The sequence below is a fragment of the Dipodomys merriami genome, unplaced genomic scaffold (assembly GCF_024711535.1).
Source record: "Dipodomys merriami isolate MVZ:Mamm:240054 unplaced genomic scaffold, mDipMer1.0.p SCAF_13, whole genome shotgun sequence".
Classification (NCBI taxonomy): domain Eukaryota; kingdom Metazoa; phylum Chordata; class Mammalia; order Rodentia; family Heteromyidae; genus Dipodomys; species Dipodomys merriami.
The window spans coordinates 5,739,866-5,754,789 of NW_027202604.1; the positions used below are offsets into that span (position 1 = coordinate 5,739,866).

At 38.6% G+C, this 14,924-nt stretch overlaps 1 pseudogene; it reads left to right on the forward strand.

The window, feature by feature from the left end:
- LOC138824518 (zinc finger protein 385D-like) overlaps positions 1-9,027 on the forward strand; it is a 33,300-nt pseudogene extending 24,273 nt beyond the window's left edge.
- The last annotated feature ends 5,897 nt before the right edge of the window (positions 9,028-14,924 follow it).

A 14,924-nucleotide genomic window follows, 5' to 3' on the forward strand; every position in this document is an offset into this window, starting at 1 on the left:
TGGGAAGGCTTTGATCCCAGATCCTCAGATCTCAGCCTCCTGAGTAGCTAGATTATAGGTGTGAGCCACCAGTGCCCTGCTTACTTTTACATTTTTAAAATAAGCAGCACTGGGGTTCAAGTCATGAATCAAGCTTTCAGTGAGGTCAGCCTCTGAACTGCTATGGATTTACTAACAAGTTGTATCTGTGGAGCTGTTGTGATATCAGTTGTAAGCTATATAAAATTACCATAGTAACCATGTTCACTATTCAATAGAGACTGATGTGTTCTTTCTTTTCTTTTCTTGTCTTGTCTTTTGTTGCTCATGTGTCTTGCAGTTTGGGCCTGGGTGCTGTCCTTGAGCTTTTACACTCAAGGCTACCATTATACCATTTGGAGTGCCAATTCCAGTTTTCTGAGGGTTAATTGGAGACAAGAGTCTCACAAGCTTTCCTGTTTGGGATGGCTTTGAGTGATGATCCTCACATCTCAGCTAGGATTACTGGCATGGGTCACTAGCAACTACCTGACTAATGGTATTTTAAGGGAGAAGCTCTATATCATTGACATTATTTAGAGCTTTCAGTTCATTATGCTATGGAAAAGCATAATGCACAGCCCACTTCATTCTGTTATTTTACATGTGGATGTTGATTTTTTACAAATACAAGAACAATAATTATTTTGCCTCAACATATTCAAAACTAGACAACTAAGCAAAAAGTAAATAAAATTACTTGAAGCTTTATGATTTGCTGAGTTTGGATGAAATATGGTACTGCTTTCAGAAGTCATTCATACAAAACTTCAAATAGAATTACTATCAGGTCAGGCTTTCAAGAGTGTCAGGATGATACCTTTGCTTGAAATCTTGAAGATTTTCTCAAGACAGAGATGGCACGGAGATGGTGCAGAAACATATTTTTGACTGCTCTGCTGAGCAGTTGCATAGGATGCAGAGGTAGGCCTGGACCTTGGAGGGCATTTATGCGATACAGAAACAAGAAGTGATATTGTGGACTAGTACAGGGCCACAGCCCTTTAGTATATCCTGGTTTATAGAATTCTGCTCAGAAGAAGAGGGTGCTGGAAGAAAATAGATTGGGAGGCGGGATTTGAAAGACCCAAATAAAAGCCAATTTTACACAAGACGATTAATATGTGAGGTAGAAAATCAAGGGATATATATTATGGAAGACTGGTATACAACCACAGCCAGTTGTGTTGGAAGCCCTGAGTGAAATTTTAGGGACTTAGCTAAGGATCAGTTTTCTAGATTTCAAGAATGTCATTGAAGGCTTGTTTTCTGTGCCCGTGAGGGTAACTTAGTCTTGCCTATCTCAGTGTCTTATTGGGCATTAAAATAGCACTTAATGCATATAGTTGCTGCGAGCCAACTGCACAGTTAGCACAGCCTCGAGGGTGTATCAAGGTATTGCAATAAAAACGAGTTTCAATCTTCATCATGTATATATTCTCCATGTACATTTATCCCCAACGTTTTCAGTTAAAACAAGATTTTTTAAATTGAATTTGAGCTTTATTTGGGATAAATAAAAGTAGTTACCTTTAGAGCTTCTTAAAACATTAAAAATATAAACTGTCTAATAGCTATTTAATTATGAATACTCTGCCACTAAGTGCATGAGGTTATACTGTACAAAGTTCAGCTGTACTGATGATTAATAATAACCATAGAAGCAAAGCCACTTGTTGAAGTCCCCCTACCAACCTTGAGATTTGTGTGTGTGTGTGTGTGTGTGTGCATGTAAGCTATGTACCAAGCCCTGGCTCCAAATCACAAATGATTTGAACCACAAGTGAACCAGGAGTCCCTTCTGAAAATCAGGATGAGATGCTCTTGGTTTCTCAGGTGCACTGGAAATCTAAATTTGCCCCTGAAGTGCATTTCATTTTGAATACAGGAGGGGAATTTTTGAAATAAAATTATCTGTTGCAAGAAAGAGGTGCAGAACACCTTCAACGTATCTGTATCTGGCATCCTAGAACATGTGTACCATCTGCAAAGTAGAAAATTCCTGTGTTTACTCTATTGCATGGAGGCCGGGCAAAGAAGAGTAGGGCACCAACAGCACTAACTTGAATTGCTTCGTCCTTCAGTGCAGTGCTGCAGTTCCTCCAATGCTAACACCACGCTGACTTCTTTAGGTTGACATATGAGTATTATAATAGTTATGCATTAAGAACATTGATATTCAAAGCAAACAACCTAGGTTGTAAAGTGTGTATGTTTTATATTGATTGGTTAAAGTCATGATTATCCTGAATAAAATGTGTAGCTATGAACTATCTTATTCGATAGGAGGGGATCTACACTGATCTAGAATGTTCCAAACATGTTTTACTCATTAATGTTCAGTAATGCTCTGAGGCAGATGTATGACTCAGAAGTTAAGAATCTCTTTTTATGTTTGCAGAACTGATCAAAAACCTAATAAATACAAGTAGGAAGTAGAAATTAATTTAAACGAATACCAGAGAGGCTACATGTGATAATAAAAGAAATTCCTAAATTAAAACACATCCCCAAGAGGGATGAAGAAGGAAAACGTAATAACTAGAAATTAAGCAAAATTTAAGCAATCCTTTTTTTTGGGGGGGGTCTGGTCATGGGGCCTGAACTCTGGGCCTGGGCGCTGTCCCTCAGGGCTGGGCGCTGTCCCTCAGCTCTTCACCTCAAGGCTAGCACTCTCCCACTTGAGCCACAGCGCCACTTCCGGCTTTTTTCTTTTTGCTTATGTGGTGCTGAGGAATCGAACCCAGGGCTTCATGCATGCAAGGCAAGCGCTCTACCACTGAGCCACCTTCCCAGCCCCAAGCAATGCTCTTGAGGGAAAATTGCCATCATGATGGAACTACTGTGATCTGAAAAAAAAAATGTTGATGATTGCCAAGTGGAGTTACAGTACCTATGTGTGAGAGCCCAGAGAGGTTAATGCTTTAGTGAAGAGAAGCATTTATTTACAGGTTATCTTCCTACACTTTGAGCTTACCTTTCATTTTCTTACTTACTTGCATTGTATTAGCCTAAAGAGACCTTCACAGAACCATCGTTTTTTTTTTAAATTATTAATCTTGCTCTTCCATTTTGAACCTAAAACACATAGTCAAGCGAGGTTGTTTAGATTCTGTTTAAAAAGTGGATATTTAATTAGTGCCACCTTTGCAAACACACCATGTTTAAATTGATTACATTTGTTACACATCACTTCCAACTCTGCCTTCAGCAACTAAATCACTCTTCCTCATTGGCCTTCATTTATGGCTTATTATAGCATCAAGAGGAAATGAAACTCAGTCACACCCATTTAATTTCCTCTCAGAGGGCTCTCAAGTTCAGTTGCTAGGATGATGGTGTTTGCTTGTGATGTGGAGCAGCATTTTACAAAAGTGAAAAGTTCAATAGGATTATACAAGGTGACAGGAACACGTTGTTACAGTCTATACATCATGGCCAGGCTTCAGCCTTATTCCCAAAGGTTCACATTTGGATATTATACGGTTCCTTAACTTATCTACTAGCTAACACTTCCCCTGTCATTCTTTTTATTTCTCTTTCCCCGTCCCCAACTATTCCTGGCAGGTACTAAGCACAAAACTATGCTAGAAGCCAGGAATGGAAGTGGGACTATCAAAGCCTTTCCTCGGGCAGGAGTAAAAGGCAAAGGACCTGTCAACAAAGGAAACACAGGCTGCAAAACAAGACTTTCCACTGTGAAATCTGTGATGTGCATGTCAACTCAGAAACCCAACTGAAACAGGTAGGCAGGGCAGATGGTGGGAATGTAAACAAAGCAGCCCTGCCCCCTCCCCCCACAAGCAGGATACATGTGCAATCTTTCTTCCTTTCCCTTCTGTAATTCTGCTCTATCCTTCCATCCATCCCTCCATCCACCCATCTGCCTACTCACCCCCTTGTCTTCTTTTATTTTATTTTATTTTTATTGTGAAAATACTGTACACAGAGGGGTTACAATTACATGGGCAAGATAATGAGTACATTTCTTATCAAGCATTGTAGCCTCCTCCTTTGTTTCCCCTTCCCATCCCTTCCCACCCTCCCACTTCCACCCCCCCCACCCATCCGCCCTGGTTCCCCCCACCCACCCACACCAAAGTTGTAAAGTTCCTTTTCCACATAACGACTTGTATATTTCATTGTTGCAATGGGTCCACCTGTATCCTTATTTAAAGGATTTGTTTTTCCCCTTCCCCTCCACAAATTATACCAACATCAAATACAGTGAAAGCAGGGGTTATACTGTGGGGGAGGGACATACAAAGCAACAAAGAAATAATCTTATGAATGTGTTAGAAATAATCACATGAAAGAAAAAAAATATTTGAATACATATCTTAGGGTTCATTTTCCTAACATCACCTACTCTGACCTTTTCTGCTTGACTCACACATATACTAGATATTGCAAGTAAGGGAAACCATGGGACCTATGTTTCTTTGGGCCTGGCTTACTTCACTTAATATAATTTTTTCCAAGCCTTTCCATTTCCTAACAAATGGGGCAATGTATTCTTTCTGATGGAGACATAGAATTCCATTGTGTATATATACCACATTTTCTTGATCCATTCATCTACTGAGGGGCATCTGGGTTGGTTCCATATCTTAGCTATAGTAAATAATGCCATCTAATCTTCGATAAGGGAGCTAAAACAATAGAATGGAACAAAGACAGCCTCTTCAGTAAATGGTGCTGGCAAAATTGGTTAACAACTTGTAGAAAACTAAAGCTAGATCCTTATATATCACCCTGCACCAGAATCAACTCCAAATGGAGTCAAAGCAGACACTCTGAAAACATTACAGAACAGATTAGGAGAAACCCTAGGTCTCCTTGGCACAGGCCGAAATTTTCTTCATAGAGACCCAGAAACACAACAAATCAAAGAAAGGCTGGACAAATGGGACTGCATGAAGTTGCAGAGCTTCTGCATGGCAAAGGACATAGCTAGCAAGATCAATAGAAAGCCCATGGATTGGGAGAAGATCTTCACTAGCCATACAACGGATAAGGGTCTCATATCTAAAATATACCTGAAACTCAAAAATTAAATCCCCAAACAAAAAATCCTCAAAGAAACAACTGCCCAATAAACAAGTGGTCTAAAGACTTAAAGAAAAACTTCTCTGAAGAGGAAAGAAGGATGGCTAATAGACACCTGAAGAAATGCTCAACCTCCCTAGCCATAAAAGAAATACAAATCAAAACAACATTGAGATTCCACCTCACCCCAGTTAGAATGGCTATAATCAAGAAATCTAATAACAATAGATGCTGGAGGGGATGTGGACAGAAGGGAACCTTACTTCATTGTTGGTGGGAGTGTAAACTTGTTCAACCACTTTGGAAAGCAGTATGGAGGTTCCTCAAAAGACTCCACTTAGAGCTCCCCTATGACCCAGCAATCCCACTTTTGGGCATTTACCCAAATGTTTACAAACAAGACCACACTAAAGCTACCAGCACGACTATGTTTATTTCTTTTTGTTTTTTGAGGGAAGACAATTTTTTTATTGCACCCCCTTGTCTTCTATCCACTGTCCTTTTTTGTGTATATTAATTTGCCGGGAAATGCAGTGGCTTCTAGGATCTCTTGAAAGTTCTTGGCAGGGAGTTTGCCCTATTCTGTTGTATGGAGTAGGAGGAGACAGTTATCCAATCTTTCCTCTATCATATTTCCCATTCAAATATGTTAACTCTCATTAAAGGTCAACTTACCATGTTCCGTTTCTATGTGTTTTGCTATTTCCATGCTGCAACTAATTTTGTGCTGTGCTACTCTCTTATTGTGTGTAGTTTATTACACGGTATTGTGCTGTAGTTCTAAACCCTGCAACCAGCTGCTAAAAGGGATGACTAATCACATTGCATTCATTTCTATACTGAATAGCCTTCTAAACATGTCAGTGGTATATTTCCAGCGGAAGGCCCAGCCTTCGTATTGTGTTGTGTTTTATATATGTGTGTGTACAGGATTTTGCTGATTTTATGCACCTTGGTTATTTATCTTTAGAATTTGAAGGGCTGACATTTGGCTGTACAAATGTGAGGATAAATATTGGTATGGAAATAAATTCATGCCTTCCTGGGCATCTTTGTTTATTTGCACATAAAATTCCTTTAGACATGCCTTTCCTTTGCGAACACTTTTCTAAAAATGGATATGTGTTCAGGGAGAAGTCAAAAAGCTGGGCATCAGAATCCAAGGGCACAAGTGTGTGCCTTTTTAAAAAATTTGTCTTTCTGAAATGTGCATGAAATAATGATTATCTTTCTCCAGGTTAAAACAATATTTGTGAGAGTTTTTGTAGATACCCTTTTTTACGCTGTCACTGTATAATTGCATTTAATAGCACATTAGCAGTCGAAGGCACAAAGACAGAGCGGCTGGAAAGCCCCCGAAACCGAAGTATAGTCCCTACAACAAGCTTCCTAAGGCAGCACATCCACTGGGGGTGAGTGACATCTTTCTTTCCCAATAGATAACATGCTTTCTGTAATGTCCACAGTCTGTGAGAATATACTTTTTGGAAAGGGGTGGGGAGGAGAGAATGTCAGTCAATAAGTGGAGTATATGTACCTAAGATATCACAAATTGATTTCAGTGAGATCTCGATACCACCATTGGCCCAATGATTTATGTCAAGCCTTTGCCCCATTTTAGCCACAGCTTCGTGTCTTACCTATTTGCATTCAGATCCATCATTGAGCACAGCCAAGGGAGAAAAGATCAGATTCTTTCAATTCTCTAAGGGAGTCGCCTTGTGAAATCTGGTCTTGATGTGAGTGATGATGATAATCAAGGTAGAAGGTCAATAAAAGTCTTTTTAAGAGTTTCAAGACAAAGCATTGATGTTCAAAATACAGGCTCAAGAGGATGACTTTGTTTTCCTTAATCCTTCATCCAAGGGAACTATAGAAGGCCTGGACAAATATATCCTGCAAAATGCCCTCTTTCATTACTCCAAAGTATGCCTTGTAGATGATACAGTGTCCTTGTGTAGAGATCACTAGGGTTATTTGGGAGGGAATCAGGGAGAATTGAGGAAACCTTCCAACATTGTATCTATAACCTATGACTGGTTAAAGGGACTATCATTTCTATCAGACTCGGTCCTCAGTGAAAACTGAGGATGCCGGATTGTGCATTTTGAAATCTGTCTTTCTCAAATAGATCTTTTCATAGTTGGTGCTGTTGTGTACATGGACACGTGAAAATATAAGAAAGCTGTAGTTATTAATTAGAAGATGCTCGTGTCAGTATTCTCTATTTTTATGCAGATGGAACCACTTTTTAAAAAAAATAACAATAGATTTAGCTGCAGAGGAGAATGTGAGTTCTGTGTGGAGCTGGTTTTTCAGCACCGTAGTCCTCTTAACCAGCATAGAAGTGGCTGAAGTTTGTAAGTAAGTAGAGCACTCAAAATCCAGTTAATCTTTAGAATCTCCCTCTGGACTGTGGCCATGTTACTACTTGTAGAAGTGGAAATATTCTCCCCAAGGAGAAGTATCTTCTTGACTTCCTAACCTGGAAATATTGTTTGTTATAATAAAGCAGGATGGAGAAGAGGTGGTGAGTATTTGCATAGAGACAAAGGGGAAAGTGTCAATATTTGGAGAAGTGTTTACTCTTTTTTGAAGAAGTTTTTTGTTACTATTTGGTATTTCCCTTGGATTGGGTTGGGTTTTAGACAGGAGGAAATTGCATTGTCTGTGGTGCCTGCTCAGTGTAGATTGAAAACAACAATGAACCTCTTTTTTTAACCAGGATCTACTCTGTGATGGTTAACAAATGTGTCAAGGGTGGCACACATTTTCTCTATATTTTATATTTCATTTGATCATCTTTTCTTGGTCATTTATTTTATTTTATTTTTGTGCCTGTCCTTGGGCTTGAATTCAGGGCATGAATGTTGCCCCATGAACTTTCTATGCTCAAGGCTATTGCTCTACCACTTGAGACACAACTCCAGTTCCAGCCTTTTGGTGATTAATTGGAGATAAGAGTCTCAAGAACTTTCCTGACTGGGCTGTCTTTGAAACACAGTCCTCCTGAGTAGTTAGGATTACAGGCATAAGCCACTACTTAAAAAAAAAAAAGATGAATACTTTCCTCGGCAAGTATAATTTTCAACTTAAATAAGATTCCCAGGTCCTTGTCTAGAGGATTCTTTAGCATTGCTGGTTGGCCATTTTCAGCTCTCCCGCTCTTCCAAAGGGAAAAATGTTGTTCAAGGCTTTTTATTTTCTTTATTGTCAGTTCAGCAGTTTGACTTTATGATTGTAGCTGTTCACTGCTTTGTGTGCGTGCGTGCACACGCGTGCACATGAGTACGCCAGTAGTGGAGCCTGAACTAAGAGCCTAGTGCTCTCAATTAATTACGTTACTCAAGGCTGACCTTCTACCACTTTAGCTACACCTCCACTTCCACCTTTCTGGGGTTAACTGAAGAAGAATCTTTTGCATTTTTCTGCCCAGGCTGGGTCTCTAGCCTGATCCTCAGATCTCAGCCTCCTGAATAACTAAGGTTACAAACACAAACCATCAGTCTATCACTCCGTTGTATTCCTAAGCCTACTTATCATTTTGACTAATGACTACAGATTCCCAAACTCTTATTCTCATCCTTCTTTTAACTTTTCCTTACAGGTAAAATTAGTGTTTTCAAAAGAACCTTCAAAGCCATTGGCTCCCCGAATTCTTCCCAACCCCCTTGCTGCCTCAGCAGCTGCTGCTGCTGTGGCAGTGAATTCTCCCTTCAGTCTTTGAACTGCTCCTGCAGCCACTCTGTTCCAGACCTCTGCCCTGCCTCCTGCACTTCTGCGACCAGCGCCAGGACCCATTCGGACCGCCCATACTCCAGTACTCCAGTACTGTTTGCTCTTTTCTGAATTCCAAACTGGAGTCGTTGTACTGCAATAATTTTTCACAAAACAAAACAAAAGAGAACTATGCAGTGTTTATTTATAGTTTAACGCATATCTGAAGAGCCAGGACTTTTGATAGTGAATTGAAAAGATTATTTAAAAAAGGGAGGGGGTAATTAAGGGTGGGAGGGAGGGAGTGGTATTTTCTCCAAATTAAAGCATTCCTCTTGAATCACTGATTGTTTTAGTTGTGATCTCCAGCATTGACCTGTAGTGGTATCTAGAACTTTCAAAGCCTTTGTGACTGTGCTTTTGGGCACTAATTTTCCCCTGCATTGTCTTTTCTGCTTTATGAAACAACTATAATTGTCTAAGGGCATTAACTGGTTCCAGTGTGTATATAGTAATTTAATCTGTAGATTAAAATAATATGAAAAAGCTAAAAAACAAGAACAAATAAAAAAAACACAAACAAAAACAAAAGCAACACTGTGAATAGTAGTACCCGTGCTGGTCCTCTGGCTATGACAGCAGTTACTGGGTATTTATCCCAACAAAAGTAGATACAGTAGATGTCTTGTAAAACAAATAGTGCTGTGTCTCACTCTATGCCATTAGGTTTTAAAGAATTGCAAAAGTTAGAATGATCTATTTCATACCAGTAATCAGTAATAAGAAAAATTAAATAGACACTGTACAGTGTCATGGAGATGTCTCTAATCAGCCTTCTCCCTTCACATCTAGCTTGTTAGACGGGGCTATGTCAGGGGTGGGAGACATGAAGAAAGGTAATTAATTTCTTACCATATCCTAGTTTCCCACCTCAAGCAAGTATTCCTGGAAACATAGAAGTGCTTATAATGAACTTGCATTTGGAAACCGACATAGGTTTTGTAGACAGAAATCAGTATGACTATGCTGTTTCAAAGACAAGGAACAATCAATCTAAAGAGGAGAAGGAAAAGAAAAGATCTTTCATGTTAGTACATAGCTAATAAAAAACACGAACATTGCAATCCTTCAGTATTCACTTTATATCATACCAGTAGGATTGTCTCAAAGGTTTCTGTTTGAAGAATGATTCTAGACTTAAGCATTAGCAATTGTTGTGACCTTATTGTTTTTGATTCTTTCTTTAATACTTCCTACTGACATGATATAAGCAACTAATATATATTTAACTATTAAGAACAAAATAAATGAATCTGAGTTACTTGCACACCAGTGATCACAGCGTTAAAAAAAATTAGTGGTTAGATTCACTAGGACATCATTTCTCCAGTGGAGTGTTGAGGTAATACTGACTGCCTTTGAAATTCACTATAAAGCTAAAAGGAGTTGATGTTTTACCTTTAAAACAAGATTTATCAGGGGTATCTATAAATATATGTATATTGTATATATGTTAGAAAGACTAAGAGAATAACTTATAAAAAGAAAAATCTATATAAAACAATTATATAACCATTCAGTGTTCCATGTTATCATTAAGTTGGTAACGGATGGCGTAAAATCGTTTTGCCTTTAATTTATGATAAAGGCTCTTTGATTTTTTTCCCCCATAAAAAACTAATAGGTACCTATCTATATGGTGGGGTTTGATGCAGCTAATCTGTTGCATTAATTAGAACAATGACGCTCAAACTTAAAGCAGGGACAAAATGTGCATAAACCAATCCTAACTGATTTAGGTTTAAAGAAAAAAATATTTTTGAAAAGGTTTTGTAAAGACTATTTAAACATATAGGGGAGGGTGGGGTATGGCCTTCCTGAAACTTCTCTTGTCTAAACTGTAATAACATTGAGAGAGATATAAGGAATCAAGATGAAACCCTTTGAGAGATAGGTATTTAACATTTTTCATTTTATATTTACAGAACACCCATAGCGGGCTTGGTGCTCAATAGGAAACATGGTCTCCGGAATACTTTACTATCTAGTGATAGAAATTCATCACAACAATGTATCCTTCAAGCAGTTGGCTTTATCTATCATTTGTTAACCAATCAACCTAAACAAAAAGAAAAAGAGAGAAAGGAGAGGGGGAAAAGCAAAGGAATAAATGAAAAGAAGGATAAAGGAAGAATAGAGAAGATAAGAAAATACATTTTATCATTCTTCTGGTAAAAAAGAATTTTAAGCCATGACTGTGGTTAAATATATTGGTTAGCATTACAATTTTATTTGGAAAATAACTAGTTTTTATTTAGCAATATCTTTATTCTTTTGGTTTAGAAAAATGTTTCTTTCCTCTAGCCCTTGCTAATTCAGCTAGGTAGGTAGATATCTAGTTTGCCCATGAGTTTGTTCCTTTGAGCTCTGTATGTATCCCATTTGACTAGCTTCTGATGATATTGGACTTTAATGTCCTTCTCCTACTCTGTCAAATATTTTGACCTTTTATTTCAGTCATCCTGAATCCTTATCCAACAATTTTCCCCCAGCTGATATTGGCCTCTCTGTTGGAGAACTTAGGTGTTAATTGATGTAATCTTATTGCAATGTATTTTTGCTGTTCTTCGCCATTTTCATTAAAGTGATTGAGCCAGTCCACCAGAAGTCAGGGCCTGTGGGACACACAGAGCCCTGGTCACAATGTGTTACTAAATCATGATTTGCTGGGAACAAACAAAAATCAGCCATATTTTCTCCATCAGCCATATGAGAATACTCAAAAATACCTGGATCCCTTCTGCCTCACTTCCCTATGGAACCGTTTTTGTTTAAATGGTCTCTTAAATTGAAGTTGTAAGCATTGGTTGTCTTTTATTCACTACCTAATAAAGGATGACGCCTAACTATAGAACATACAATGGATTTACTGTGAATTGTTTTACCCACAACACCCATTTATTATTTATTATTTAGACTACTATAAGGCAATACACTTTCCCCTTGGGATCTTTGTTCATGAATAAAGATTAATAATTCAAAAATGTCAGAAGTGGTGTTAGGAAAATTCCCAAAGGTGGTCAGACTCCATATTTCTTTATCCCTTCCCATGGGTCATAAAGGCAAACGATAGGTGAACATCTTTTATTTCAATTTGAGACAAATATAAATGCATTGCAAGAGGTGAACGCCTCTGGAGAGAGCATTTTTTCCCAGATTATCCAGACACATGGGGAACCGTTGTGGGGAGGTTCTGTATTTCTCCTTTGAGAAAACAGGTGATTACTCATGACAGATTGTACCTCTAACTCATTCTGAGCTTTGAAGGGTTGCTGTTTTAGTCCTATAAGCAAACACAGTTGGCTTTTGGCAAGTTGTATTGCCATTGGCTCATTTGAAAGGATTGCTATTTTTACCTTCTCTTGCGGTTCTCTGAACAATTGCAATATTTCAATTCTGTTATCATCAGGGATCTAAATCTGTTACCAAGGACCTATTTAAGAAGACAATATTAGCTGGGAGCCAGTGGCTCATGCCTGTAATCCTAGCTACTCAGGAGGCTGAGATCTGAGGATCACAGTTCAAAGCCAGCCTGGGCAGGAAAGTCTGTAAGACTCTTATTTCCAATTAACCACCAGAAACCTGGAAGTAGCACGGTGGCTCACGTGGCAGAGCGTGCGCCTTGAGCTGAAGAGCTCAGAGATAGCACCCAGGCCAAGAGTTCAAGCCCCACGACTGACAAAAAACAAAACATCACACACACACACACACACACACACACTCACACACACACACACACACACACACACACACACACACACACACACACACACACACACACACACAAATCACTGGTCCTGTTAACCTGGAAAGAGAGGTGTGTTTCAAATTGAAGCACAACATCATTAAGGGAAAAGCCACAGCAGAACATGAGATGTTGAGTTCAAGCCTAAGTATCACCTTCCTCCCTTATGGAATTTAAACTCAATTGGAAATCAAGAGGAGAAATCATAAAGGTAAGGATTAAGAATTACAAGACAATAATATTGTAAAGATAATATCAAAGCATATTATGGATGTGTCCAGATGAATTTATAAAGCACAAATCTAAAACCTAGTTCACATGGATTAACTTTCACATGTTACTAAACTGTAAATATCTTTGTCTTTCTGCCCATGCCATGTTTCAACCTTTCTGAAGAAATCAGATTGAAAAAAAAGTAAAAAGAGAATGATGCCTAGAACTAACTACTTTTCTGTTCAGAGAAGGGGTAGGATTGTGTTACTCATTGTTTGCAAGAAAGCAATGAGCCTGAAAGAAATCCATTTTAGGAAGAGAAATTCTTGGTGTGAGGACAAGGAAAACTGTGTGAAGATCTTGCTGCAATTACCATTTTGTCCACCCCCATAGAAAGCACTCACCCCACAAGCCCAGGAAAACAAGAACAACTATTATTCAACAGACCTCTTTCTAGAGAGTCAAGAGCATTTATGTGGTATATGTAAATGTGTGTGTGTGTGTGTGTGTGTGTGTGTGAAACCAATATATTGAAAAGCAAATGGTTTACCAAAGCCTTGCAATAAATGACAGATATAAAAGTTAAGGGCACTTATATTTTTAAAAAAATTCTTAAAAATTATATATATTCATATTTTGTGGTTAATGCATATATACAGACATATACCTTAGAATTGGTCACTACTATATAATTACTTATAGGAGAAATTATACTTGTTTTCTCACAAGTTACTTAAATCTCACTCTAGAAAAATGCCTTCTGAGTTGATCTCTTACTCATGGAAAAATTAGGTGCCATTCTCTATGTTCTCATTTTTTATTTTTTTATTGTTTGGTCCAGTCTTGGGGCCTGAACTCTGAGCCTGGGCGCTTTCCCTCAGCCCGTCAGCTCAAGGCTAGCACTCTACCACTTGAGCCACAGCGCCACTTCTGGCTTTTTTTTTCTGTTTATGTGGTGCTGAGGAATTGAACCCAGGGCCTCGTGCATGGAAGGCAAGCGCTCTACCACTGAGCCACCTTCCCAGCCCTCTGTGTTCTTATTAAACTTGATCAGACGTCATGGTGCTCAACTTGATCATTTATAGTAATGACCAGTTTAAACTTCAGATGTGTTCAGCCATTTGTAAATTCAACCCAGCCATACTGGAAAGATGAGTTTCCATCACTGAAAAGGGAAAAAGGACAGACTGAAAGTATTCCTCAGTTCTTTTGAATGTGAATGTTGATGACTCTTGCAGGGAAATATTTTTATGCTCATGACCTGTATGAACTGTATGAACTTCTAATCAGTAGCACAGAGGTGGTTTCCCTGTGTAGGACTTGCCTGCTGCCATCACCATTCATCATTCTGGTAAGCCATAAATCCATTCCAGGAAGTAGCAACCTTGTACGCCATAGGAGGATGATATATCAACCTATCAATCTTTCACTGGGAGCTCTGATAATTCTCTGAACAAGTAAGTGGGCAATAAAGACCTGCCATATAAACGATGCATTTCACCTCCTGAGAGAAACCTTGCTAGTTACTGAGGAGTTTCATACAGAAACCAGAAGACACACTCCAGAAATAAATTTTCCTATTTAACCAAAGCCAACAGCAATTATTAGTTAAAATGTTCACTGTCTATACTTAGCTTAAATAATTAATTAGGCTGTGGTTTTTCTTTACAGGTTGAAACTACAAAAAAGATGAGAAAAATATCTGGGTGATTTTTCTCCTTTATGTTATCCTGACTCGGAAAATAATATCAGGACTCTGCTCAATATCAGCTGGTTGGCCAAAGGTTTTTATAAATTTCAAGTTTTACCTGATAACAATAATGCTTCACCTTTGAAAAGTCTATTAGAAAGAAGTACAGTAGGCAGACTTCTGTTGAGTTTTTCAAACAAAAGCTAGAGTCAAAGACATTGAGCTGCCTCTGGCTAGTTACACAGATAGAGGATTCTGGTTTGTTTGTCATAAGTTCAGCACCAGGAGCTAAAAGCCACAGGCTACACATTGATACCCCTTGAACAGCCAGGAATTCAATGTGTACAATATTGTGGTCTACATTTTGTCAAAGTATGCTCCATCAACTTCTATCAGAGGTTCTGGTGACTGCAAGGAGCTTGACCCTTGAAA